The 27,570-nt window shown below is 47.3% G+C and overlaps 1 long non-coding RNA gene across 1 annotated transcript; it reads right to left on the bottom strand.

The window, feature by feature from the left end:
• Positions 1-1,463: 1,463 nt before the first annotated feature.
• On the bottom strand, positions 1,464-27,035 carry LOC102548041 (uncharacterized). Its single transcript, NR_185099.1, has 4 exons — positions 26,782-27,035; positions 25,021-25,221; positions 11,186-11,266; positions 1,464-9,904 (listed from the first exon to the last, which is right to left on the bottom strand). It is a non-coding gene; the product is annotated as an uncharacterized LOC102548041 (long non-coding RNA).
• Positions 27,036-27,570: the final 535 nt, after the last annotated feature.

The following is a 27,570-nucleotide window of genomic DNA, read 5'->3' on the forward strand; positions in this document are numbered from 1 at the left end:
TCCATGCCTGCCTGCCACGATGTTTCCCACCATGACGATCATGAACTAATCACCTGAGGCTGCAAGTAAGCCCACAGTTAAATGTTTTATTTTATGTGCTGCCTTGGATAAGGTATCTCCTCACAGCAACAGAACAGGAACTAAAACAGTATGATTGCAAACTGGTACAGCCACTGTGGAAATCAATGTGGAGAATTCTCAAAAAGTTAAAAATAATCCAGCATATAACCCAGCTATAACACTCTGTACCATATGCTCAAATGGCTAGACATGGAGAGGCCCACCCATGGCACAAATGAGCAGAAGACACCCAGAGCCCAGCCGGCTGCCATGTGGCATGTGTGGGCTATACACACCCAGAGACCTACCAGCTTTTTGGCCCAGTGGCAGTGGGAACCACTACAATGTACAAGTATGTGGTAGACAGATAGGAGAGAAAGAAGTCCAACAGTCTGAACACTATGAAGAGATCTGAAACTGGAGACGTGAGGGTGGAGAGAAACAGCCTGTTGAGAGCAGCCAGCCCTGTCACCTGAGGCCATGGTCAAGTCCCAGCCCATGCTGCCACTGAGGGCCATGTCTGGGTCTGTGGCCATGCAGCGGCAGATATCTATGCCAATGTCCATGGTTTCTATTACCACTAAAGACCATGTGGATATCCCTAGTCTGGGCTACTATCTGGGACCATATTAATGTCCAAGGGCTGTGCAGAATCGGCCCCACCTCACTGGCTATGACACCCTTGAGAGCTGTCCCCACCTCTCACTGGCTGCAGCACCTAGGAGAGTAGGCCTGCACCTTGCCTGGGCAGCACGTTAGAGCTGGCCCTGATGGTGCGGGTGCTGGTGAGTGAGCCCAGAGGTCATGAGTGTGGGAGAGCTGGCCCTGCTCCCTTGCAGCACTGGGTTGAGCACAGGGTCATTCTGGAGAGCTTGCTCTGGTGGTGTTGGTGCAGGAGAGCTGGCAGGCTGGCAAACTCAGCTACCACACAGGTCCAGATCCAGGGTTTTGAGTTGACCCAGTTCAACATTCGCCTCATCTACAAACTGCCAGAGTGTGTGAAAGGGCAGGTCCTGCAGATCCAAAGTTGCAGGATCTCCATGACACGGGGCAACAATAGGCTATCCAAGAGGAATCCCCATGGGGATCCAGTATTGATGGTGTAGCAGAAGCCAGAGGCCTCGAACCAGACCAATGACTCATTGCAATGAACATTCACAAGTAAAGATGTGTGGACAAAAGAGTACACTGTGGGACACACCATGACACACTGCAGCTTCCACAATGAGACACTTGTGTTTTATTTTTATTTTTATTTTATTTTCTTTGGCAGGGGAAAGTTCCAAACATGGAGGGCAGCTATGAAGGGGTGGGGAGATGAGCGGGATTGGGGTGCATGATGTGAAATTCAAGAATCAATGAAAAGGTTTTATAAAGAACAGAAAGAAAAGACATCATACTGGACAGATACTTGTCCAGCCATGCTCACCGCTGCTCTACTCACAATAATAGGAAATGGGAACAACTTCAGTGCCCTTCAGCTGAATAATGGACCATGAAAAGTGTGGCCCATACTCACTGTGGAACTGTACTCAGCTGTAGAGAAGAATTAAAGCAAATTTTCAGGTAAATTGATAGAACTGGAAAAGATCCTATTGAGGCAGTGGGGGTAACTCAGAGAGCCCCATGCTCTTTTCACTGGAGACTCCCAGTTCCCAGTCTTCAGATGTGAATACATAGCCTGTGGTAACTCTAGATAGCAGAAAAGTGAAAGGGGATTATTGAGGGAGGTGGGACAAGAAGGGGATGGCGGGGTATATGTCCTCTGAACATGCAAGTGCAGGTTCTATTTAAGGAGGGGAGAGAAATAACTACAAAAGAACAGTAAGAATCTCTCATCAAGGGATACTATTAAGTAGGTACATAAAAACACCTATAGTGTACATTGGTCCCTGTATAAATGTATAAAGCTTAAATGAACTTTTTCCCATCTGGGCTGCCAATAATCCCCACAAAAGCATGGGCTGTCTAACAAAGTCCCAGATATCAATCATGAGCAGGAAGCCATCTTCTGAATTTATCAGAGGTGTCTAAGACTCCCAAAATATTGTAGGCTACTGCCCTTTAGAGGTGGAAGTTAACTCCCTGTGTCTGGAGACATCATGCACTTCACAGGACCAGAAGCCCTGAGCTAGATCTCCCCTGACAGCTTCCCTGAGAACTCATTTTCATGGGACCAGAAAGGGCCGTGTTAAGCTTCCAATGGAAGGAAGCAACAGTCCTACCCAGCAACGATGCCTATGAAGCACAATTACCAGCATGGCATGATGACCTCAATCATCCTTCCAGCGATGGCACTCGTACACTGCAGTAACCAGCAGCTATCTACTTGAAGAGGGAAATCATGCTTGGTACTGCAAACCTAGCCGACTACCTAGGGCTAGTGAAGTCAAGAATGTTGAATATATAACTGCTACTTTAGTAAGCCAGTATAATCTTTAAAGACATACTAAATATTTATTCTTCTACCCAGGGATAAGTATAGCTCTCATCCCTCCTTAAGGAAACTTCTCTTTACAACATGTAGACCTTTACAGAAAGCCATGACTGATCACAATGTGAGTTGTTGAGACCAGCCCCAGTAGATCCATCTCCAGAGTAACTCCTGGCACCCACGGCTCAGGACTCCTGTGGAAGATGGAGTAGAAAGAGTTTAAGAGGCAGAATATCAGGAAGTGTGCTGTGAGGCTGTGTCTCCTAGAAATGTTAGAGCCTCGCTAACATATCTTCCTAACGTGACCTAAACAGAGGACACGAATGGCCATGCTAATATGAAAGCAGAAACACTCAGCCCTAGACAAAATGCAGGCAACTAAGAAAAGCTGACCACAGGAGAAAGTCTTCTCCAGGGAAGAGCACACTAATTATCCAATGCCATGGTCAGCCCTGAAAACACACACGTACTTTCAATAGTCTTAGACTGCGCACGTTGCACTAATGTATTTATGAATATACATGGTATTTTTAAAAGAGGCCTTGAATTTGAAAGATGCAGTAGAGTACCTGGGTTTGTGGAAAGGGAACATAATCCTAACCAGGAAATTATTTCTAAAGAAATTATGGCATGCATTTTGATCATATCCACCTCTAACCCCACTCCCATCCCAGTCTCTCTGTAAGCTTAAAAGTCTATCATCCCTATATCTATGAGATAAAAGATGCCCTGGGGCATATTGAGTAACAGTTCATTTTCTTACATCACAGTGGAGAAGGGAGCTACTATCCTTTTGATGCCCATAAATTTTTTAAAAAGTATTTCCAGAGGCCACACTGACCATTAGAAGACCAGATCATCAGAAAGGCTTCCTCCAGCAGCAGATGGGAGCAGATGCAGAAACCCACAGCCAAACATTAGGTGGGGCTAAGGAAACCTCAAGGAAGAGGAGGAGGAAGGACTATAGGATCTGGAGGGGCTGTGGACACAGGAGAACGCAGCCCTCAGAATCAACTAAGCAGGGCTCATGGGGACTCACAGACACTGAGCTCAACCAGGGAGCCTGAATGGGTCTGCATTAGGTCCTCTGCATTTATATTAATAGTTGTGTATCTTGTAGTTATGGGACCCCTAACAGTGAGAGGGGGAGGCCTCTTTTGCCTTGTGGGACTTTTTCCCTCATACTGGGTTGCCTTGCCCAGACTTGGGAGTTTATATCTAGTCTTACTGTTCTTGTTTCGCTGTGTTGGTTGATATCCCTGGGAGGCCTGCTCTTTTCTGACATAAAATAGAAGTGGATCTGGAGAAGAGGGAAGGTAGGAGCTAGGAGAAGAGGAGAAACTGCTCAGGGTATATTGTAGGAGAGAATTAGGAAAAAAAAGTATTTCATATTAGAAAAAAAAAGTATTCCATAAGTGTAGAGATGAATTCTGTACAAGCCTAAGTTCCCAAGAAATTTTAGTGAAAGTCATTGAAACAGCCTACACCACACTCTGCAGTGAGCTGATTCCCACTTGCATACCCCAGGGCAAAACAAAGATTTTGTCTGTCTCCACTGCCTGTGCTGCTCTTATTAAAGGTCCAGATGTCCTCCTTAAGGGCTGAGTGTGAAAATTGTCACAGCCTGTCATGTGACTGAATGCTTGGCCTCTAGCTGGTCGTGCTGAGAGGGAGTGAAAGCATGGGGAGGCAGAACCTATGAGAATCGAATGACTGGAGAAAACCGAGGCCTCCAAAAACCATTAACACCTCAAATATAGCTCTCCAAACCACTGGCTCCTCCTAGGACAATCCCTTCCCTGCTCTCTGCAAGGCTGAGGCAAAGTCACCCTCCTTTAAGTGGCTTCTTGTCAGGTTTCACAGGCATGAGAAAAATTAACTAATGCAGTCGTTGGGGGCAGTGAAACCATATTGAGTTGTTCCTTGCTGCTATTGGTCCTTTTGTTACATCACAGAAAACGTTGTGATAGACGCTGGCTCAGGCTTGGATTTGTCTGAAGCTCATGTTAGTGTGGACAGCCATTGGGTTCGAACTTTGATTTCGAAAACTTTGTATTTCCCAAATCTGTGAGATTTTTGACATACTGAGTGTCCCACTTTGTTGCTTTTCGTTTGATTCCGTTTCGTTTTTATTCATGCCCTCATTACTTTTGCTTTGGGCTTTGTGCAAGTGTGCATTTTCCTTCACTGGGATTTTTCAGTTTCATCTAGTCTGTGGTGAAACATGTTTCTAGCTGTGAAAAATCAGGAACTTTATTGTGACACTTCCATGCATATCAAATTTTATCACTTTCCCCTGCCCTGTGAATTTTTACCAGATTCCTACACGTGGCTAAAATTCTCTTTACATTAAGGCCCCATCATCCACCCACCCGTGCCATATTACAAATAAGCCAATGCCCATCTGTGTAGCAGAAAACGACAGCATCCTGTTCTTGGTGCCTGAGCATAGGGCTCTCCCTTTGAACCTGCCTGGACACGAGCTTATGTGGAATTTCTAGCACTCCTTGCTGAATTCACCTTGCTCATGAAGCACCAGCTTCTTAATGTGCTGGTGAACCTGGCACATTTCACATGCATGTTCATCCAGGAAACTGGCTTGCACTTTGTCTGGCATCTGGGGTTTAGGAACAGTCATGCTGTCTTCAGTTTAGCAGCGTGCCTTCCATTTCTATTTGATAGAGTAGCTTCAGGAGCACTGGGTCTTGCTCTTCTTCAATGGTGGACAGGGTTCATCAGTGAGTCACTGGCCTCAAGCTATTCTTTGTTGGGAGACACTGTCTCTATGTCAGTTGTGTTCTGTATATTGACGTCTTGAAGTGTTTTAAAGTATCTTTCTCTCGGTATTGTCACCTCTCTGTAATATGTTTGCCCAATTATTCCCTGGGGATTCTCTAGATTTTTGTTTATTTATTTGGATAACAACTTTTGTCTTTATTAGTGCCTTCTCTGTTAGCTGAGCTAAGGGGTGTCCGTTTCCTTGATCCTTTCAAATCAACGTGTTTCTTTGGTTCTTTGTCACTTTGGTGCCTACTCAACCTCAGCTCTCATCTTTCTTATGCTTTCTCCTCAGCTGCTTTGGGGTTTCCATTGCTCTTGTTTGTCTACAACCTTGAAGAACATCATTAGGTTGTTTGGGTATCTGGAATTTTAAGAGGTAGGAATTTGTGGCCATAAACTTTTAGATTTGCTCTAATTTTTTTTAAAGCATTGAGTAGCAAATTCATTTTCTACCTGTAAAGGTAGCAAACATAAGAGCTTGGAGACAGCCCCTTTGATGAGGATATCCTCAAAGTTCATTATGTCTTAATGGCCCGGGGCCACTGCCTATTTTCAAAGTAAGCAGCATACCATGCACCCACCAATACCAGAGTAGCTGTGAAGATCTTGGACAAGGCCATCAACAAAGCCACCTGAATGAATACTGTAAGAGCAGTCCTAAATCCAAACACTGCAAAGAACTTCCAGCCATTCGGCAAACCAAAAAAAGACAAATTTGATCATAGAATTTATGGCATGGGGAACTATGGTCAATCTCATAGGGGCATGTGGCCATACATAGAGGGGAGAGATAGTGGCACCTGCAGCTCAGTCCCTCCATGAAACAAACATTGCCTATATGACATAAAAGCAGACAATCTGCTCTTGAATGTAGACAGAAACGATAGACTCTGTGAAGCCCTGATGGCCACAAATGTCACCTCTGGCTAGACATTGTCACTGGCACACTTTCTTACTCAGCACTAGAGATGTTGGGGACCATCACAAACTCTCCACAGACATGTGGAGCTTCCGTACTCTGACTTACACTATGGTCACTGGGCCTACACCATACAAGACTTCAACCTCTTCAGATCTGCACCAGCTGGTCACAGCCACAAATATATGAGTCTATGAAACCTACCAAAAGCCTCAGAAAAATTCATTTCATACCTATGCATTACAGAGTCTGGGTCCATGGTTACCATCAAACACGATACACCCATGAGACACCCATGACTGTCTCACTGTAATGAAGTCTCACCGTGAGCCCCCAAAAAACAGTCTGCACAATCCTAGTCATCAAGACTGTGAACACTATGTTACTGCTTTGGCTACAAGGTTCGAGAAATCATAGAATCTGTAGGAAAGAGAGACATAATGATATCATGGCTACTTACAATATAATCTACCATCAATTCAATATGGCTACCTCAATCAGCAAATGTGGAAACTTGCCAAAAATCCATTCAAACACAAGCCCTGTAGGTCCTTCTAACCTCCCTCTCCCCATGAGGAGGAGGAGGAAGAGGAAGAGGAAGAGGAGGAGGAGGAGGGGGAGGAAGAAGAAGAGGAGGAAGAAGAAGAGGAGGAGGAGGAGGAGGCGTGGACCTGCCCTGCCTTCCTATCAGCATCTCATCTAGAAAACTGCAAGAAGTTGTTGAAAAAGAAAGAAACATGGGCTGCACAGGAGATGGCTTTCCTGCTATCCCTTGATCCTTGAAGCAGCAGTAACCAGTCCTAGGGTGCACCCATACTCAAAAATCAACTGAAGAAGGGGTAGAAGTAGGTATGGGGGTTGATTCTCCACTTGTTTCACAGTCTATGTTGTTGCCTCTTTACCCTCAAAGAAAAAAGGGACACATTCCAGAGGAAGGACTACAGAAGAAAAAGAAAAATTGAGTCCCACAGGAAACCTAGTAGGCATGGCCACCAAGATTGACTTCTGTGTATTGTATTCCCTTTGCGTTTTAGGTGTATCCTGCCATTGGCAGACTGCATCCATTTATAGAATATAAATCTTTAAAATGTCCCACAGCATCCTACTTACCTGGGAAAGTTGAGCCAGAAACAGACAGCAGTTGTGACCAGAGTTTGTGAAGGATGGAGGGGGTTTGGTATGAGGGTATACATTTCAGAGTGTGAAATCAAGGAGTGAGCCATGGTACAGTGGGGCTAGGGTGGTGCTGAGTTTAGTCCTGTCTCTGTCACAATCACTGACTACACTCTTTATCTTCTTTCAAGGATTTCAGAACAGACTCACACATCCACTTGCTAAACACTGGAGCTGGTCTCCACCTGGTACGGACTGAGAACCACAGGAGGGACACAGGCTAGAACTTTAGAGGCAGTGCGCCCAAACAACTGTCAACCACCACACACCAACAAGAAACATGACACAAGCTCCTATCCCCCTCCTCTAACAGCCAGGTTCGAGCTAATAGCCCCACCCTCCTGTGACCCAAACGTCAAGTTCTGGAGAGTGATATAGTCCGAGTGGCTTCCACCTTATGAAGTACCAACCCTCCAGGCTGCGTATGACTGAACACTCACACAGAACTGAGTGATCCACAGAGTTCGGTCTTTACCAGCTAGTCCCCTCTTCCACAACAAAAGTATCCTGATGAGTTGAACAGAAGTACAGAAACCGTATGCCCAGGAGGAGGAAGAGTTGCAACATGAAAGGGGGAGGGGGAAGTGAGAAAAGGTGAAAGAGAGAGAGAAAGGGGAAGGGGAGAGAAAGGCATCAAGCAGGGTGAAGCCTGAAGGAAGACAGTCTGAGGGGGAAATTCTAGTCACCAAGATGAGGAAAAGGGGTTGCATGCACTAGCTAGGGGCAGAAACCCTGAACTAGCAGGGATGGAGGGTACAGGGCCATGAAGAAGAGAGAACCTGTCCCCAGTGGAAGCCCAGTTTATACCAAAGGGAAAATGTGGGATGCTGCCTTGCAGATCTACTCCTGGGGCCAAGCTGGAGCTGCAAGGTGTGCCACATAGGGTGAAGGGAATCCTGGAGCCATCTCCTCCTCCTCCTCTTGCCTGACCAGCCCCATTTGGTGTCATCTCCTCCCTTCTTGAACTTCCACAGAGGGATTCCTGGCACTTCCCTTTGGCCCAGATAGAAAGATCATGCATATCAGATAGAAGCCCTGAGGATGGACCTGGCAGCCAGTAGGCTCTTTGCAAGGAGGAGCTTGCAGGTCTCCTGGGTGGCATGCAGTAAAGGGACACCTCCTGGGATGAGCAGGGTTATTTCTTTTGCTGACAGCAGGGGGCTAATCTCTGTGGCCACTCTGCTGACAGGGTATTCTTCAGTACTGGCTTACAGTAGAAGACAAGTTTCTGATGTGTGCACTTGACTCTCGATGTTTAGAGGAGGGAAACATGGAACAGCTGCAGTCAGCCTCCAAGACAGCCAGAAACCATTTGGTATTTCCTCATTGAAGACCAAAGGATGCCTGAAAGACTGAATAGGTTGTGCTTTGGGAAAGGTCCTAGTATCTGTTGTCCTGGAATGTGGCTGAGCACTAAGTCATATTGAAGGAAGTTTCCATGTGGCAAGAAAGCTGAGCTGTCATGAGCCAATCACTGCATTGTGCATCACGATCTACAATCATGGCCATCAAGTGAGTCCCACAAGTCCTGCCATGGGAACAAGGGCCAGAGAACCTTGCTTGAAAGGCCAGAGCAGATTTGGGCCAGTAGGTGACTACTAAGTCAAGCCTCCAGTCTATAATGAAGCCAGCAGCTGGGGAAGGTATGTACTTATTTTCACTATGTTAGAGAGTCTTGGTAGGGACAAACCAAGTGAATAAGTCAATGTAGTACTGACTGAGTCTTTGAGGTGCACCAAGAGGCTGGATGACTTTGTGGCATGGCTACAGCCATACTGCTTGGGACATGTCCCTAATTCCTTTGGCCTTTTACCTAAGAGGATGATGGGCACGCAAACCTAGCCAGCTCATAGGCTATCTGCCTGACTTTTCTCCATTCCTCACTTTTCCAGTGGGAGAAGATTCAGTCACTGGGAACTACCATGTACCAGGCTTTTGGCAAACATGCCTTTTGTGGAGCCCACAGAAGTAACTCACAGAGAGAATACACTATGCACCTTGTAACAGACTCTAAGTAGTTGCTCTGGGTCATAAAGAGTTTTGTCAGAGAATCTTATAACTTTATAAGTCAGCTGCAGTGTCCTTTGTAGCCAGAGGTCACTCTTGGGGCCATTTTTTCTTTCTTTGGTTTTCTTGAAGTATGTGCTCTCTGGGAGGCATGTGAGGAAGGTAAGGTTTTGAAGGGCAGAGGAGCCATGGTCAGACATATGGATGAGGAGGTGTTTCTGGGTATGTGTTCCCACATCCTGCAAGCCAGGACAGTAGCTGAGCAGTGAACCTCACTCAGCCCTGCAGAGGTTTCCTAAATGGCCTGTTAGTGTCTTCCCAGGGCAGAGACAAGGTGTTGCACCTTCCACATTAGCCCCTGAACTACAGCCAAAATGACCTTGTTCTCTGAAGAGGCAGCAGGCCTTGGTTCTGGAGAAGAGAAAACTTCACGTCAGCTATCCATTTATCTCAAATGTTCTTCCTCTTTTCTTTATCCAGATAGTTCATCTACGTATCTTTCTCATTCAGCCTGAAGAACTTCCTCTGCCCTGTAGGAGATCAAGCTGGGTTAGAGTGGCATTGTTCATGCCTGCCCTCTTTAGAAAACTGAACACTATGGTTAAGTATAAGGCCAAACTAAGCAGAGATGAGACCTAAAAGAGCAAATAAGATCTCAGATTTAATACTTGCAGCAGATAAAGAGTATATAGATCTCAATCAGATTACAATGTCTTCTTTGAACACAGAAAACATTGGGGTTTTAGCCACAGAACCTGGATGTATTCCTGAATGAGGAAGCCCATTGCCGAGCATGCTGAGTGGCCCTTCCTGATAAGTGGCTGAGCTGATAAATACCTTCTCCTCTCCTAAGTAGTCAACTCTGGGGCATATAAACCCCTGTGCACGTGTATATGTCTATGTAGAGTGAATTCGTTGTAAAGAGAACTTTCAAGAGAAGCACCTTTCCTTCCTAGACGTGTCCCTCTAAGGAAGGAACAGGGTGGGACTAATGGAAAGGTAAAACCTGTGAATGCATCCTGTAAAGTCATCTTGTTTTTTAAGTATCTTCCTTGCTTGCTCTCATTAAACTCTGGATGCTTAATATTCAACTGTATCCTATTTGAATTCTTCTGTTTCAGGAGCACTAGATCCCTTCCCCATTAAACTATGCACTGTCTCACAGGCTTCAAGCTCTCATCTGGCCCCAGGGTGTTCAAGGCTCTTGGAGCAAGAGTCTCTCCTCATGTGCTCGTGGGGTCAGATTGAGAGGTTACCACTTCTAAAGGCCCTCGTATGGCAAGATGAGTCTTCAGGACAGAAATTATATCCTCCACAGTTGACACCCAACTCCCCAACATTCCCTCAGTAGACCCCATCTCTCTAGTTTTTCCCCAAGTGCCTACTCTCCATGAGGTGCCCCGTTTCCCACAGCACAGGGACTGAGGGCAAACCCAAAGGGAAGGCTAGGCCCTGCAAGGCAAGGAAGAACCCATGAGGGCAGTGCAGGCAAAGTTGTGGGAGGCTTTCACTTGGCTGAAGTTTCTCCTAGGCTTGGTTTGGGGATAGCAAGAGGAGGGCAAGGCAAGGAAACCATAGCGATGGTGGGGATTAGAAACTGAAGCGCGCACAAGGGAGCTGAACTGATAGTGTCTAGGGACTCGGTGGCCCTCCTATGAAGCCTTGAGGATAACTGACAGCAGAAACAGAGTGTATGCAGTATGAGAAGGCTGCAGGCCTGGGGCAAGCCAGAAGCCCTCCCAGACCAGGATAGGAGCCTGGGTGAGGAGGCACTTACCCTCCCCTCCCCAATCTGAAAGCCCACTGAGTACCTTGGTGAGCCAGACCCAGTCAACAATGTAGAAAGCTCTGGAGAAGATAGTGGGGTGAACTGAGCACTCTTCAGAATCACCCTAAGGAAAAACAGGAGGAGTTAATGTGGGGTCAGAAACACCAGGCGCCTGAGTCAGGGCCCACGCAGATAAACCCTGGATCAAATCTCAAGGACATGAGACTGAGCGTCAGGCAGCGCCTAAGCCTGTTAACAGGTGTTATTTTAGGAAAGGCAGGGCCTGATTGGAGGACGCCAGCCACGGCCAGTGTGTCTTTGGAGGGCAGCATCTTGTCTCAACTGTTCGTTACAGGTCACTCCATTTTCTGTCCACTGTGAAGTGTTGCTCCAGCACACTCTTCCTCTGGGACCCTGAATATTCTGAGTTAAGACCAGCCCTTCACCCCTTAGCAGTTTCCAGCCAGGTATTTGGCCTCAGCACCCAAAGCTGGCAAGCACACTGTCTCTCCACCGTGCATCCACAGCAAGCCATGACCGAAGGATAGTTAAGGCACGGATGCTTTTTTTTTTTTTTTTTTTTGGAGCTGGGGACTGAACCCAGGGCCTTGCACTCGCTAGGCAAGCGCTCTACCGCTGAGCTAAATCCCCAACCCCTGCACGGATGCTTTCTTAGCACCTGTCTAACCCACCCCAGTCCTCAGCCAACCTCCCAGTTTTCATTCCTGGCCTCTGCACTCTATACAGCCTTCTTAAACTCAGCGTCTGCGCAGTGCCGTCCTTACCCAGCAATGACCACGCATCCCAACGCCAGTGCCCACCACCATCATTATGGCTGCTTTTTAGAAGGGAAATACAACATCTCTCCACGTCACAGATTAGAAAACTGAGGCACAGAGCGATAGCCTAGTTTTTCAGAGCTAACCCAGCTACTATCAGGAGAGCTATAACACCAAGATATTAGCCAGCAGAACACCCTTCCCTCCCAGGTCCAAGGCACAATTCTAGGATCCCGTTTCCCTCCAGGGACACAGTGTGGGTGGAAAGCTATGGATAGACACAAATTTCAGCTGGGTGAGCAGTTCTGTACCTCAGTTTCCCCGTGGTGAAATGGGGATACTAACCTTTTCTTTACATAAATATGAAGATTAAAAATAGTACACACTGCCACATGCCCGGACCATGAAAGGTGCTTGGCAGCACACAGCTGACACCATTCAAGACGAAGCTGGGAGCAAGTGGTAGGCAAATGAGGAAGCAGAGGTCTCCTCCCAGCCCCACCACAACTGTCAACTGCATCACAAGCGCTCCAACCTGAGCAATCCAAAACAAACAGCTGACCCACAGCCAGGGACAGTGTGCCAACAGTCACTAGCTTTCATTCTTTGCATACTATATACCCCACTGTGCCGACAGGGAAAACTGCCTGTAGAGTGTTTCAAGCCCATTTGGCAAATGCAATTAATTTGGTCAGCATTAAATTGTCTTTCCATAATTGCATGTACAGATGCCCAGGCAGGAGAAAGGGACAGAATGAAAAGGCCATTAATGTCACTTGCTTGCCAGCGATTAGCTGTGCTAGCAGGAGATGCAAAGCCAGCCAGACACCACAATGGAGGCCCGACTGTCCACTCACTTGCCACCCAGGCTGCAGAAATCCTGGGAGGCAGCAATTCGTCTGCAGACTGTTTCTGTGCCGCTGGCCACTTCTGAAGAGAGATGGCAGGTTCTGGGGTTGTGCCAGCTCTTTAAGCCCTGGATCTTCGAGTTGTGGGTACATTTCCAGGCAAGGCTGTGAGCCAGGTCTGAGGTATTGATAGGACCCTCTCGTAGGTCTGGCTGGCCCAAGCTGAGTCTCCTATGCACCTGGAGGAGATCTTGGCAGCTTATGGCCACAGAATTCCTACCCCAGTCCCAGCCTGAATCATCCAGCTGCACCTGAGCAACTCAGTTAACTAAACTGTGGGGCTACACAGCTTTTCTGAAAACTGCCCCTCTCGGGGTTCTCACAAGGTGCTACCCCTCCCTGAGGATCTATGAGCCTTGCTGGGGAAGAAGGGAGCATTTTTCCAGTGCTGTAACCAATGTTAAGGTGTACATGCTCCTCTGTAAATAACCCCTTATTCATGTTCTGTAAGCAACCCTACTGAAACTAATTGGTTCACTACACACACACACACACACACACACACACACACACACACACACACGTAGAAGTGAATTGGGGCACTGGAGAAGAGTCCTGGCATTCTTCTAGAAGATCTGGTTCAATTCCCAGCACCCACATGTTGGCCATTCATAACTCCAGTTTCAGGGCATCTGAGCCCCTCTGATCTCTGTAGACACTAAACACACAGGATGCACAGACATACATGCAAGTAAAACATTCAGACATAAAATAAATATAAGTAAAATATTTTTAAAAGGTAGAAGTGGGGCTAGTCAGGAAAAAGGAAGGAATCTACATGAGTGGAAGAGGAGTAGAGAAAAGTGTGAGTAAAAATGATCAAAATACATATATCAACTACAGTATACAGGTCTGGAGAGATGGCTCAGTGGTTAAGAACACTGGTTGCTCTTCCAGAGGTCCTGAGTTCAATTCTCAGCAACCACATGGTGGCCCACAAGCATCTGTAATGGGATCTGATGCCTTTTCCTGGTGTCTGAAGACAGGGACAGTGTACTCACATATAGAAAGTAAATCTTTTAAAAAAAATACAATATACATATGTATGTATATCATATAAAATGTATATATGTGTGTATATGTATATATATATATATGCTGATGATTATTGTAAAATGTCACAACGAAACCCACTATTATACCTAAATAATATATGGTGATAAGAAACTTTGACAATTGCCCTCCTGCCCTTACACAGTGAGTTAAACTCTCTGAATGCATTCAAGCCTCTTAATGCATAAGCAGACCTCCATGTCAAACAACTCAAGTGCAACAGAACATGTAAGGGGAAGTGCAGTGGGGAAGGGCTCCGGGCACAGCTGAACCCAGACTCTCAGAGCCAAACACGGGAGGCTGAGAGCTGCCTCTGCTTCTAGTCAGCACCTCACTCTTCAGTGACATTAGGGTTTGGACAGGAAGTGACCCCCAGAAGCTCATATGTTAAAATTCTTGAGAAGGGAAAGCCTCGCCTCAAGCAGGAGGTCTGCAGGAGAACACATGTGAAGAGGGCCTGCCTGGTCACCAGGCACTTCCTCAGTCTCAGCCTGTCTGCCAATGTCCCCTGCTACACACTCCCACTACCAGGGTTATTTGCCCAGGCACATGGGGCCAAGCACCAGTGATATATCCCTGAAACCATGAACCTCCCTGAGACTGTCACTGCCAAGGAGCTGGTCACAGTGATGTGTGCACCCTGTGGCATCTCCAAGCTAACACCGTCTATCCTTATAGCTCAGCAGAAAGGGAGAGTCAAGGAGAAAAGGCCCAAGAGGAGGCCTTTACCCAGTCCAAATGTCCAGGAGCTGGTCTGTCTGAATCACGGCTTTGTTCTGGAGATGGGTCAAGGTGATGGGGCATCTCTCATTGTGATCTGGGAAGTCTTGATTGATAGATAGACCCGCCCTAGAGCCATTTTCTTACTTCAGCTCCTGCTGTTCACTCAGTCATCCCTTAAGAGTGCAAAATGAAAGAGAATGAGGGGCTCTGCCAGAGCCCTACTGATACAGATGAGGATGCTCACAGCTAACCATCAGACTGAGCACAGGGACCCCAATGGAGGAGTTAGAGAAAGGACCGAAGGAGCTGAACAGGTTTGCAATCCCACAGGCAGAACAACAATATCAGCCAACCAGACCCCACTAGAACTCCAAGGGACTAAACCACCAACCAAAGAGTACACATGGAGGGACCCATGGCTCCAGCTGCATATGTAGCAGAGGATGGCATTGTCTGGCATCAAAGGGAGGGGAGGCCCCTGGTCCTGTGAAGGCTCAATGCCCCAGTGTAGGGGAATGTCAGGGCATTTGAGGTGGGAGTGGGTACGTGGGAGTGGGAGCATTTTCATACAAGTAGGGGAGGGGATAGAAGAGGGGGAAAGGGGATAACATTTGAAATGTGAATACATAAAATATCCAATAAAAAATGAATGAAAGAAAGAGAATGAGAAGGAGAGATACTGGATAAATGGCTCGGAGGTAAAGTACCTGATGCTTAAGCATGAGGCCCTGAGTTCAGATCTCCAGAACCCATCTAAAAAGCTGCCCTTGACAGCATGCACCTATAATCCTGGTGCTGGGAAGACAGATGCAGGGAGCAGAGAGGTCACTGGGGCCATGTGGCCAAAACATCTAGTCAAATTGGCGAGCTCAAGGTTCAGTGAGACATTGTCTCAAGCATAAGGTGGAGAGTGGCGGAGGAAGTAACAATGTCCATTTCTGGCCTCTATACTCATGTACATACACAGGCACATGTGTGAACATGAGTAGAAACAGAATGGAGAGCAAAGCCACCATACCTGTCAGAATTCCCACCCTCCCCTACATGGGCCAAGCCTGACTTGGGTGGGGCAAGACCTAGATCTATCTCTGGTTCTATCCTCCAGGACATAGCATCTCAGGCCCTCACCACCGGTCAGGTCATAAGTGAGATGCAGGCCGACTGGGAACCTCTGGGTTCTTCCTGGCTCCAGTCCCAGCTGCTGCTCCTCCTCCGGCCTCCTCTCTTCAGGACTACGCCCTTGGCAGGCAAAACTGCTCCAGCTGCATCGACTCCTCAGACTCTAAAGGTTCTAAAGGCCAAGCTCATCAGAAGCACCAGAGGGGCCCCTGGGCCCTGGATGGGATGGAGAGCCCAGTCCTGGAGGCCAGCAGACCCGGGGCCGCTAGGTCAGTGGGAGGCTCACCCTCATCATGATTACATAAGCCCAGCATGAAGAGGGGAAGTAGTAAAGGGAGGAGGAAAGAATTGACTATTCCAGGGCTCATCCCTGCCTGACAGACCTCCCGCTTTCACCCAGATAACCCCGCCACTATCTGTGAACTCCCCCCACAACCTCTCACCTACTGCGCAGGCTTGACCCTACCCCCACCCACCTCCTTCAGCAACCACACAGCCAGCCCACCCACCTGAGACAGGGTCACTTTGCCCAATGATTTTGAGACACCCAAAGCCCAGAGGTGATCTTCCAGATGCAGTGTGGCCTACCTCCCATGAGCCTCCCTGTCAGTCCTGGAGATCTGTTGCCAACCGGAAACTCTCGGTTCGCAGTGCATCCCTTGGGCAGTGCTTGCCAGAGACTCTAGCAAAGGAGCGCCTCCCATGACAGAATGACATAAAGCCAGCAGGGACCACAGTGGGTCGGCCTGGTCTAGAAGGTGTCAAATATTTAACTAATTCACATTTAAATAGCAGGAAACCGCCAGAACCATCTTTAACATGAGAAGATATAAATCCTTACTCCTACTCAAGATGGCAGCCACAGCCCCTTCCGGCGTTCCTCAATTCCCATTTGCCACTAAACTATGCCATCTGGCATTCGCATGTAGGAATTCTGAAGCAATAATAATAATAAACTCCAGATGCCCACCTGTTCAGACTGGAAAGGAGCAAATACAACCCTTCCTCTTTGCAGGTACCGTGAGTGTAAGTGTAGGAAATCCTAACTGAAACTACATATACACACAGAGATCTGCCTGAGAATGCACACTCGCACACACACACACACACACACACACACACACAAGCAGAAACACACACAGAGACACACAGACACACACACATACACACACACACAAACACACAGAGAGAGACACACACACACACAGATACAGAGAGACACACAGATACACACACACACACACAGAAACACACACAGACACACACACATACACACACACATACACAAACACACAGAGAGAGATACACAGAGAGATACACACATACACACATACAAACACGCACACACACATACACAAACACACACAGAGACACACACAGACACACACACAGACACAGACACACACAGAGAGACACACACACACAGAGAGACACACACAGAGAGACACACAGACACACACACATACACACACATACACAAACACACAGAGAGAGACACACAGAGATACACACACAGACACACACACAAACACACATACACAGACACACAAACACACACATAGTCACACACAGAGAGACATGCACACACACACAGAGACACACAGACACACACACACACATAATACACACAGCCACACACAAAGACACACACGCATACATAAACTCTCTCAGAACTAGTGAGTCCAGCGAGATATCACGATGTGAGATCTGCACACAAAGGTCAGCTGCATCCTTGCCTATTAATAGTAAACAGATCTAACCTGAAATTTGAATACCATATTCAATTACTTTTTAAAAAATGAGATACTTGGGGATAAATCTAACAAATACCCCAGGGCTTCCGTGCTGAGAACTAAGCAGCAAGAGAGAAGTCAAAGACCATCTTACGAAATGGAGAGGCACACCATGTTCATGGGTGTGAGGACGTGGCCCAGTACAGAGAGCTGTCCTTTCTTCCCACTTGAATGCACAGGGAAGCAATCCCTGTCAAAACCCAGTGATGACGTATGTTTGCAGAAATGGAAAACAAATGACCAAAAAACAAAACAAAACAAACAAACCCGCAGGGACAAGTCATGCCACCCACTTTTGAGACTGACTATAGAGACATAGTATCAAGACAGTGTGGCACAGATAGAGGGACAGACACACAGACACACAGATAAGTAGAACAGACAGATGTAGTAAACCCACAAACACACCACCCCCAACCCCAAGCAAGGCAGGGATTTTTTTCTGTATGCAGGGAACTGTGGCCTTCTGCACATCCAGCAAATGCTCTACCACTGAGCCACACACCAGCCCTGGCCACTGACTGCTGATAACGGCCCAGAGCTCCCAGAAGAAAAGGTGGTGCCTTCTGCAAGCGCTTGGGAGCCTATAGACAAAAGGCAGAGGGAAGTTCTGAGAGAGAAGGGTCCTTGCTCTGTCCACAGCTCTACACTGAGCACCAGCAACAGTAACGGGCACTCAGTAAGCCATCAAGAAACGCATGCTAAGTGGCTAAGTGTGAATGGTTATTTTAACATTCTTAAGACTATCACTTTTTGACATTATGCACTACCCATAGCCCTGAATGTCTGACATATTTAGCCTTAACACAATCAGATAGGTACTGTTCTTCCAGCCTGATAGAAGGAAATTTGAAGCCCAATATTTCCCAGTATTACCCAGGATTCAAAAAATACTTCCAGTGCCCCTCCATTGCTGGTGGGACAGCAAGCTGGAAAGAACCCAGATGTTCCTCAACAGAGGAATGGATACAGAAAATGTGGTACATCTACACAATGGAGTACTACTCAGCTATTAAAAACAATGACTTCATGAAATTCACAGGATGAAACAAGAAAATACCATCCTGAGTGAGGCAACCCAGACACAAAAGAACACACATTGTATGTACTCACTGATTTTAGCCCAAAAGCTCAGAATACCCGTGATACAACCCACAAGCCATCCGGAGCTTAAGAAGAAGGAAAGGCAAAGTTTGGATGTCTCACCCCTACTTAGAAGGGGGAACAAAATACAGGAGGTAGAGGGAGGGAGGGGCCTGGAATGAAGAGGGGGAGGGAAAGGGAAGCAAGATCAGGTGTCGGAAGGAACAGAAGTACAGAGAATCAGGAAATCGAATAAAAATATGTAGCAGTGGGGGATAGGGACCTGGGGGTAGCCACTAGGAAGTTCCAAACACCAGGGAAGTCAGAAGCTCCCAGGATCCAATGGGGATGACTTTAGCCAAAATAAGCAACAAAGGGGAGACAGAACCTGTAGAGACCACTTCCAGTAAATAGGCGTGGCCCCCAGTTGAGGGATGAGGCCACCCATCCATCCCAAAATTTTTAACCAGAAATGCTCCTGTCCAAAGGAAAGACAGGGACAAAAATCAGAACAGAGACTGAAGGATAGGCCATCCAGAGACTGCCTCACCTAGGGATCCAACCTATCTGCAGACACCAAACCCTGACACTATTGCTGATGCCAAGAAGTGCTTGCTGATAGGAGCCTGGTATGGCTGTTCCCTGAGAGACTCTATCAGCACCTGATCAATACAGATGCAGATATTCACAACCAACCATGGACTAAGCCTGGGGACCCCAATGGAAGAGCTAGGGGAAGGACCGAAGGAGCCAAAGGGGATTGCAACCCCACAGGGAGAACAGTAACAACTAATCAGACACCCAGGGCTCCCAGAGATTAAACCACCAACCAAAGAGTACACATGGAGGGACCCATGGCTCCAGCTGCATAGGTAGCAGAGGATGGCCTTATCAGGCATCAATGGGAGGGGAAGCCTTTGGTCCTGTGAAGGTTTGATGCCCCAGAGTATGGGGATGCTAGAGCAGTGAGGTGGGAGTAGGTGAGTGGGTGGAGGAGCACCCACAAAGAGGCAAAGGGGAGGGGGGAGAGAGGGGATAGGATGGAGGGTTGTGGAGGAGTAACTGAGAAGGGGGACATCATTTGAAATGTAAAAAAAAAAATTTAAAGGGGAAAAAAAGTACTTCCAGCAGGACCTGCATATGTTTAAGCCAGACAGGGAGCCAGCCCTGAGAGGGGAGGTGGACATGGGCCCCCACCCCTAACCAAGAAGCTGTCTGCAATTGACACTGGCTTGTAAGTTTTTCCCCAGTCTCACTGGACCCATTAACCACGTTCAGAGTAGGCCTCATGCCCAGGAGTAGCTAACAACATAAACTCAATAGTATTTTGGACACATTTTACCTCATATTGCGTATGAGCATCGTCTTTTCTTGTTGGTCTTTTGCTTGTATATTTTGGCTTCTGGATTTTGTGTGTTATGGGGGTGATGATCTCTATGGTTTTGTTGTTTGGTTTTGTTTGTTTTTTGAAATGAGAGAAAGGGCTTGAAGTTGGGTGTGTGGAGAGGTAGGGAGGATCTGGGAGGACTTAGAGGAGGGAGAAAGAATGAACAGAATATACTACATGAATGTTTTCTTCAATTAAAAGTGAAGTAGTGCTAGAGCCAGGGAAATACAGCTCAATGGGTAAAGACCTGAGTTGGAATCTCCGGCACCCACATAAAGAGCTCCAAATCTTCAGATACAAATGTCCTCAACCCTCACCAAGGGAGCTTCCCATAGCAACAGAGGCCATAACTGAAAAACTCAACCAATCAAAACACAAAGCTGTGGAACCCGTCCTGTGGGTCTATCTACCAAACACTCCCGAGACACCCAAGGCTCAGGGAACAGAAAGATTGTAAGAGCCAGAAGATAAGGGAGTTTCCTGTGAGACAGTGTCTCCCACATCCATAAGAGCTCACCAGCGTGGTGTTCAAATGTGAGCAGAGACAATGGTGGGAGAGGGGCACTAAAACCCAATGGCCTCAACCTACACAGAAAACTACAGAGAACTAAGGGATGCTGAGAGTGGGACAAAGAGCCTTCCCTAGGGAAAGGCTCACCAACTGTTTGTCTAGTGCCAAATCGTCAGCCCTGGAAAAAAATATAGAAGTAACACAGTATAGACTGAGCAGATTCTATATAGGGATATATATATGTATATATATATATATATGTGTGTGTGTGTGTGTGTGTGTGTGTGTGTGTGTGTGTGTGTGTGTGTGTATACACATATACTCCTATGTAGGTCCCTATATGCATGTAATAATTAATGTGGGAAGACCATGAGTTTGAAAGAGCAAGGAGGGTTATAAGGGAGACTCTGGAAAAAGGGAAGGGTGAAACGATGCAAATGTATGATAATCTCATAAAAACAAATGAATAAATTATAAAGAAAGAAACATAGATAGGAGAGAGAGAGAGAGAGAGAGAGAGAGAGAGAGAGAGAGAGAGAGAAAGGCAGGCAGGCAAGCTGGGTGTGGATGTCGTGCCATAACTTCCATGCAGCGCCTGGGAGCTCCCTGGCTGGCCAGATGAATCAGTGAGCTCCTAGTTCAGTAAGAGGTCTTGTCTCAAGGGATGGGGCAGAGAATAACAGAGGAAAATATCTTCTCCCTAGCCTTTATGTGCATGCAAAACACACACACACACAGAGGCACACACACACACACACACACACACACACACAGGCACAGCCTTTAAAAAGACAACTAGTGACTACAGGAAGGATATACACTATCTAGATGAATCCTCCACTCTGCCCTTTCCTCTGAGGAAGGAACTGAAGGTCAGCTATGACACACACACACACACACACACACACACACACACACACACACACACCTCTGTGATCCTCTAAAAGGAGGAAGGGGAGTTGACTGGCAATGTCCCCAGGCCCTGCTATAGGCAGATCAGAGCTGCATACATCCCCCCCCCAACCAAGCTTCCAACCCCTGCCTAGAAACTGCTTGGTGTATACAGCTTAAATACCAGGACTCCCAGCGGGCACGGTTCACCAAGCCAGCTCATTTATTCATTAATTTGCTTTCCATATTTCCAAGCGGAGGCAGCTGCAGGCGGGGCAAATCAATATTGCACTCTGCGATTCATCTTCGTTCCTGCCATCTCCTGCGCCAGCCCCTTGTGCGGCTCCTCCGAGGGTCCTGAGCACTGACGAATGGGATTCTCGGAGGCAGCCACAGCACGTTAGCAGATTAAACCATTAATATCTGCATCGGTCATTTTTACGAGCCTCCCTTACCCCAGACTCCGCCACCCTGTTTAGAGACCCATGCAGACATGCTGAGGACAGAATTGCCACTTCTGTGGCATGATTGGTTGTGAGAGTCGAAATATTGATTTTTTTTCTCTCTGCATTTCTAAAAGCAGGTATATTGCCCACAGTTGCAGAAACTATTGAGACGAGGTGTGAATTCTGACCAACTGACCCCAACCACACCCACACCCAACGCCACAGGGTTTTTCTACAGGAAAAAATGGTCTTGGAGTTACAGCTTCAAGTTAAAGCCTATGGGTTTCGGGCTGAGTTCTACATCGGGCCTCCCGGACCTCCCAGCCACCCACAGAGGTAACACCTGAGAGGAAACTCGTGTTCTGAGATTTCCCCACAAGCACAGTAAACTTGGATCTTGGGGGCCTGGCCCCCAAACTGCCCTGGTGACCCACTGTAGTAAATAAAGAGATGTCAGGTACAGGGGCCTGGTTGGTAAAGGGCCTGCCACTGCAGACATGGGGACCTGAGTTCTCCATGCACAGCCACAAACAGGCCAGGCAGGGTGGATCACACCTCCAGTCCCAGGCCTTGGATAAAGCATAGGTAATTCTATACAATAAAAATAAACACAGACCTCATTCTCCCTCTCCTAAAATTGGGGATTATCAGGCAGGCAGGATAAGAACAAAGGTTCTTCTCCACCCTACCTGCCTTGCCTGCCAGCGGAACCAAGAGAAGTATCCAGCCTCCTCCAAGGAACAAAAGCCACAAGGACAGACACAAAGAAGAAACTGAACATCAGAGTTTGATGCTCGACAGAGGTTCCTAATATCACCCCTTCCCTCACTCCCCCTCTGTCTCTGACTGATCCCACTTTCCACTCCTACATATACTATCCCAGCCATGAGGACCTCTGGTCCTCTCCCTCACACAGCCAAGCTTGCTCTCACTTCAGAGTCCTTACACAGTCTGATCCTTCTGCCTGGATTCTGAAAGGCCAGCCCTGTGGAACAGAGACTAACTGGACCATGCTGGACCACTTAAGCCCCAGCCAGTCTACCCACTGAGAATAAGTTCAGGCAAGATCATCAAAACCTGCCCCATGTCAACAGAATACTCCAAGCCAGTCAGACTCACAAGAAATCATCTTAGTGGGCTTAAGTCACTTCATCATACTGGTTTCTTCTTACACAGAAATAGCTGCCACAGTGGGTGACTCTACTCGTTTACAGTAGAACTCTAGTAAGAGCAATTACTCTATACATGACCCGTCAGAAGAACAAGAGAGTTGGAAATTTTAGTCTGCCTTTGCCTGGCATGTCGGAAGTGCTCAACTTTTGAGGCTTAGCCTTTTTCTGAAACTCTTCTTCCCTTGGCTTATGGGACTGTCTGTGTATTAGGTTTTATTTTGGTTTTGGTTTGTTTGTTTTTGTTTTCCTTTTTTGTTTTCTGATGCTGAGACAAAAGACCCTGACAAAAACAACTGAAGCCAGAATGGGTTTCTTTGGGCTCACAGTCTGAGGCCCATTGCAGCAGAGGAGTTCTAGTAACAGGAACTTAGGGCAGCTGGTCCCATCACATTCACAATCAAGAATCAGAGAACGGAAAAAAAGAAAAAAAAGAATCAGAAAATGAAGAAAGCTTGTTCTTGGTTTTCTTTCTCCATTTTATACAGTCCAGGGACCCCAGCCTAGGGAATGTTGCCACCCGTTGTGGGCAGGCCTACCCACCTTAATTAACCTAATCAAGATAACCTCCACAGGCATGCCCAGAGGCCCATCTCCTAGATGATGCTAGATCAAATTGACAGTTTAGACTATCTGCCAAAGCCCATAATGATCATAATGATCATACGGTTTTCTGACCCCCATTTATGCTTTCAGATTCTTATGTCCTTTAGAAGGATCACCCTCCAATGACTGTTTAAAATACTGAATTTGAGTTAGACATCTTTCCTGGTCCTATGATAAAATACCTGAGAAAAATCTACCTACAGGGAGAAAAAGGTTCATCTTGGCTCATGGCTCAGAGGTTTCAGCCCCTGGTTTCTTGATAGTTGGTTTGGAGACCATGGATAGGTTCTCATGGTAGCTGGCAAACAGAAAAGCTGAGGCTCCAATATCGCTGAAGGGCATGTGATGAGTTCGCTTCCATTAGGCTCCATCTCTCAAAGGTCTCACTGCCTCTCAGAGGTGCCTCAGGTTGAGGACCAAGCCTTATACATGAGCCTCTGAGGACACAAACCATGGCATTCCCCCAGACCTAATCCCTTGTCCATGGTGCTCCTGACCTATATTATAACTCATAGTGCTATCCTACTCACAGGTCCTCACAGTCAGGTCCAGGGCACACACTTTCCTTTGTGGTGGGCATGAGTGGGTAAGGTGCTCGTGCTTGGTTTAAATGATCACCCATAGCCTGAGATTGGTCAGGAAATCTAGAATAACCAACTGGACCTTCCAAAAACTCCAAAAAAAATGGAGTTTAACCTCAAAGGACAATTTAAGAGGGACGCTCAGTGTGATTCCCTTTTCCTCCCTTTCCCCTCCTTTTCCCTCCATCTTTGCTTCCCTCTCCCTCACTCCCCTCCTTGCTCCCTCTGCAAACAAACCTTTACCAAGTCTTTAACCTTGCTCATGCCCACCTTCTGTTTTTGGCTCCGTCTCCTCCCTCCTATTCAAACCTATTGCACCCCTTCCCTAGATGAACACAAGAACAAAGCAAATGGTCTCCCTGCTGTAGCATGAACCTCCGCCTTGAACCAGCATCCCTTTACCCAGCAACCCAAGCTGAAAACTTCCCAAAGCGCACTCCCAATGGTACTCTGACTTCCCATTGCTCTTAGAAACAGCTCCTGACAGCGGCCGGTGACCATGTTCTCCCTCGCTTTCTCCGCTGCACCCACTGCCCTTGCCTTGGTTAAAGAGGTTAGAGGGCCCAGGCTCCCCCACCACAGGGCCTTGCTTTTACTTCTTCCTAGGATGCTCTTGTTGCCACCCTTTGTCTGCCTGTCTCCTTTCAGTCCATAGGTCTTAGCTACAACATCACTTCCTCCGGGAAGTCCTTCCCAAGCCTCCTCACTAGATTGATGCCCTTAGAGCACACGTGAGGCCTTGTGTCACTTTGATCCCTGAACCCCATCACTGGCATAGCAGTGAGAATTATTCTTTGAGCGGGGACAGAGATACAACATGGGTACATACTTGCTTCTTCGTGCTAGAATGCAGATCGGTGCTCCCCAGGGTCTGATCCTTCTCAAGAGTCATAGCTAGGAGAGAATTAAGTTCGGAACCCAGGTCATCCAGACTCAAGAACTGAACTCACTTCATCTCATCAGTGATCATCAAACTGGGTTCCACAGGATTCTGGAACTCATCAGGGACACCTCTTAGGAAGCAGGGAACCTGAGAAGCAAACGGTCAGGACCTGAGATGTTATGTTCATCTCTCTGCCCACGTGGTTTACTCCCCGCAAGAACAGGCCGGTGTGCCCTCTCACTGTCCTCAGCCTCACCCTGAACAGGACATCACAGCCCATCAGTCTGTCTTTCTAGTCTGTCCTTTCTCCCGCTGTTCCCACCTAGGTCTCCTGCATACTCTGATCTGTCCAACTCAGTCACCTAACTTCTCCCTAGAGCCTCCAGCCATACTCTCCAGCCATACTCTCATTAGGGGGCTGGAGAGATGGCTCAGTGGTTAAGAGCAGTAGCTGCTCTTCTAGAGAAACCAAATTCAAATCCCAGCACCCATACAGTAGCTCACAACCACTTGCTAACTCCAGTTCCAGGGGAGCTAATGCCCTCTTCTGGCTTCCTTAGACACCAAGCACACACATAGTACACATTCATACATACAGGCAAAGTGCTCATACATATAAAACAAAAATAACTTTTTGAAAACACCTCTTCAGAGGCATGGGAGGTAGCTTAGTGAGGTACAATATTGCAGACCTGAGTTCAGGTGTCCAGCACTCGTAAGAAAGCTAGACATGGCAACATACTCTTGCAGTCCTAGAGCTGGGAGGATACCCATGGCTTGCTCATCAGCCAGTCTCTCCAATCAGGGAGTGCCAGATCCAGTGAGAAAGCTGCCTCAAAAATAAGGTGCAGAGTGATTAAGATACCTACCATCAATTCCTGACTTCCATACGGATGTCCACACCTAAAGACAGACAGACAGGCACACACTACATACACAAAGGAAGAAGAAAATGTCCCCTCAAGCTAATCTGACTTGGCTTCTTTCCTGGCAAGAAGCCAGTGGTTGGGTACACATCTTTGGTTCACCCACATACCTGATGACTTCAACTCCTATTAATTAGTTTGGCGGTTTGTTTTTTTGTCCCTCAGTGTTAGTTAATTTTGCATAGCTATAATCAAAATGTCTAAAGAAAAACTTAATAACCAAGGACAGCTGCAATGCCGGTGCCTAAGAATTCTAGGGCTACCCTGGGGCAGGAAGAATTCCAGACTACCCTGAGCTATGGTATGAGACTATCTCAAAAAAGAACCAAAAAAGATTTTAAAGGAAAGAAGGAGGAAGTCTTCAGGCTGGTTTCAAGACTTTGATGTCACAGATTCTGGGACTCAGTGAAAGAAAACACCCTCTTTGTAAGTGTGTGTATGATGCTGTCACCTGATGGCCAACAGAATGCAGAGGGTGAAGAAGGAGTTGGAGACCAAATCTGATCAACTTCTGCATGGACTTGGACCCCAGCCTCTGCTTACCAATAAAAAGCTCCTGCCATTTCCCCCAAGGTCACCAATTCCATGCTCACTCGGCCCTCCTATTCTTGAACCACTATCTGTCTCATTTCCATCTCCAGCCTCTCTCACCCAGCCTCACCATGCAATTGTAAGAAACTAGCTCCTCTAGAAAACACAAGCTAAGCCCTCCCCCCACTGGCACCCTCCACGACCCAGCCATCTCCCCATTCCCCCCCCCCCGGGGGGGGGGGGATCTTACCATCTTGTCCAGCTTCAAAATGTTGTGGGATCTTGGGTGAGAAGTGGTCATCTAGGGTTAACACTGAGGTCACTGGGGGATGGGGGACAGACAAAAAATGTAGATCTTTACAAGGCTCACTCAGACAAGAGAGAGGGGAGGCAGTTGGGGGAGTGGGGAGAGGAGACTCTGACAGTGAGACAGCTAGAGATCTGAGGTCCGAGCCAGGAAACTGCAGCCAGCCAGATGAAAATGCCAGAGGTCCACCAGCTTCTGGATACAAAGTAACAGTTAAAATTCCATCTACTTACCGGCAGTTACACACCCTAAGGCAGTTAGAGACCGGTGGACAGTTACAGGCACGAGAGCACTTACAAATCTGAGCAACCAGCAGAGTGAAGGTGTCTGAGAAGCACCCGGCTTGGAAATTTTTTATAAGAACAAACAGTTCACACCCCCTTGATTAGAGATCCCCATTGGGGACCCACCTAAGGCTCTGGGTTTGACTATTTATAGGCTCCAGGGGCCCTCCCCTGTCTTGCCTCATGGTGAATTGACTCTTCCCTAGCCTTAATTTTTGTAACAATTGCAATCTCCTCCAGAGTATGGGGAGGGGACCAAGAAGCAGTCCTGCTTAAAGGGGCTAGTCCCTGTTCTCCAAGTTCCTCTGACCCTCCTTTACACACACCATCAAGCCTTATTTATCTCTTTTGCCTGGTGCTTTCCCTGTGGAGAAGTTAGTAAAAGACCACCCATCCCAGATCAGGCACTGACAACATAGAAATTATACCACCCTCATCTAGCTTGATG

This window comes from Rattus norvegicus, chromosome 1 (assembly GCF_036323735.1).
Source record: "Rattus norvegicus strain BN/NHsdMcwi chromosome 1, GRCr8, whole genome shotgun sequence".
Lineage (NCBI taxonomy): Eukaryota > Metazoa > Chordata > Mammalia > Rodentia > Muridae > Rattus > Rattus norvegicus.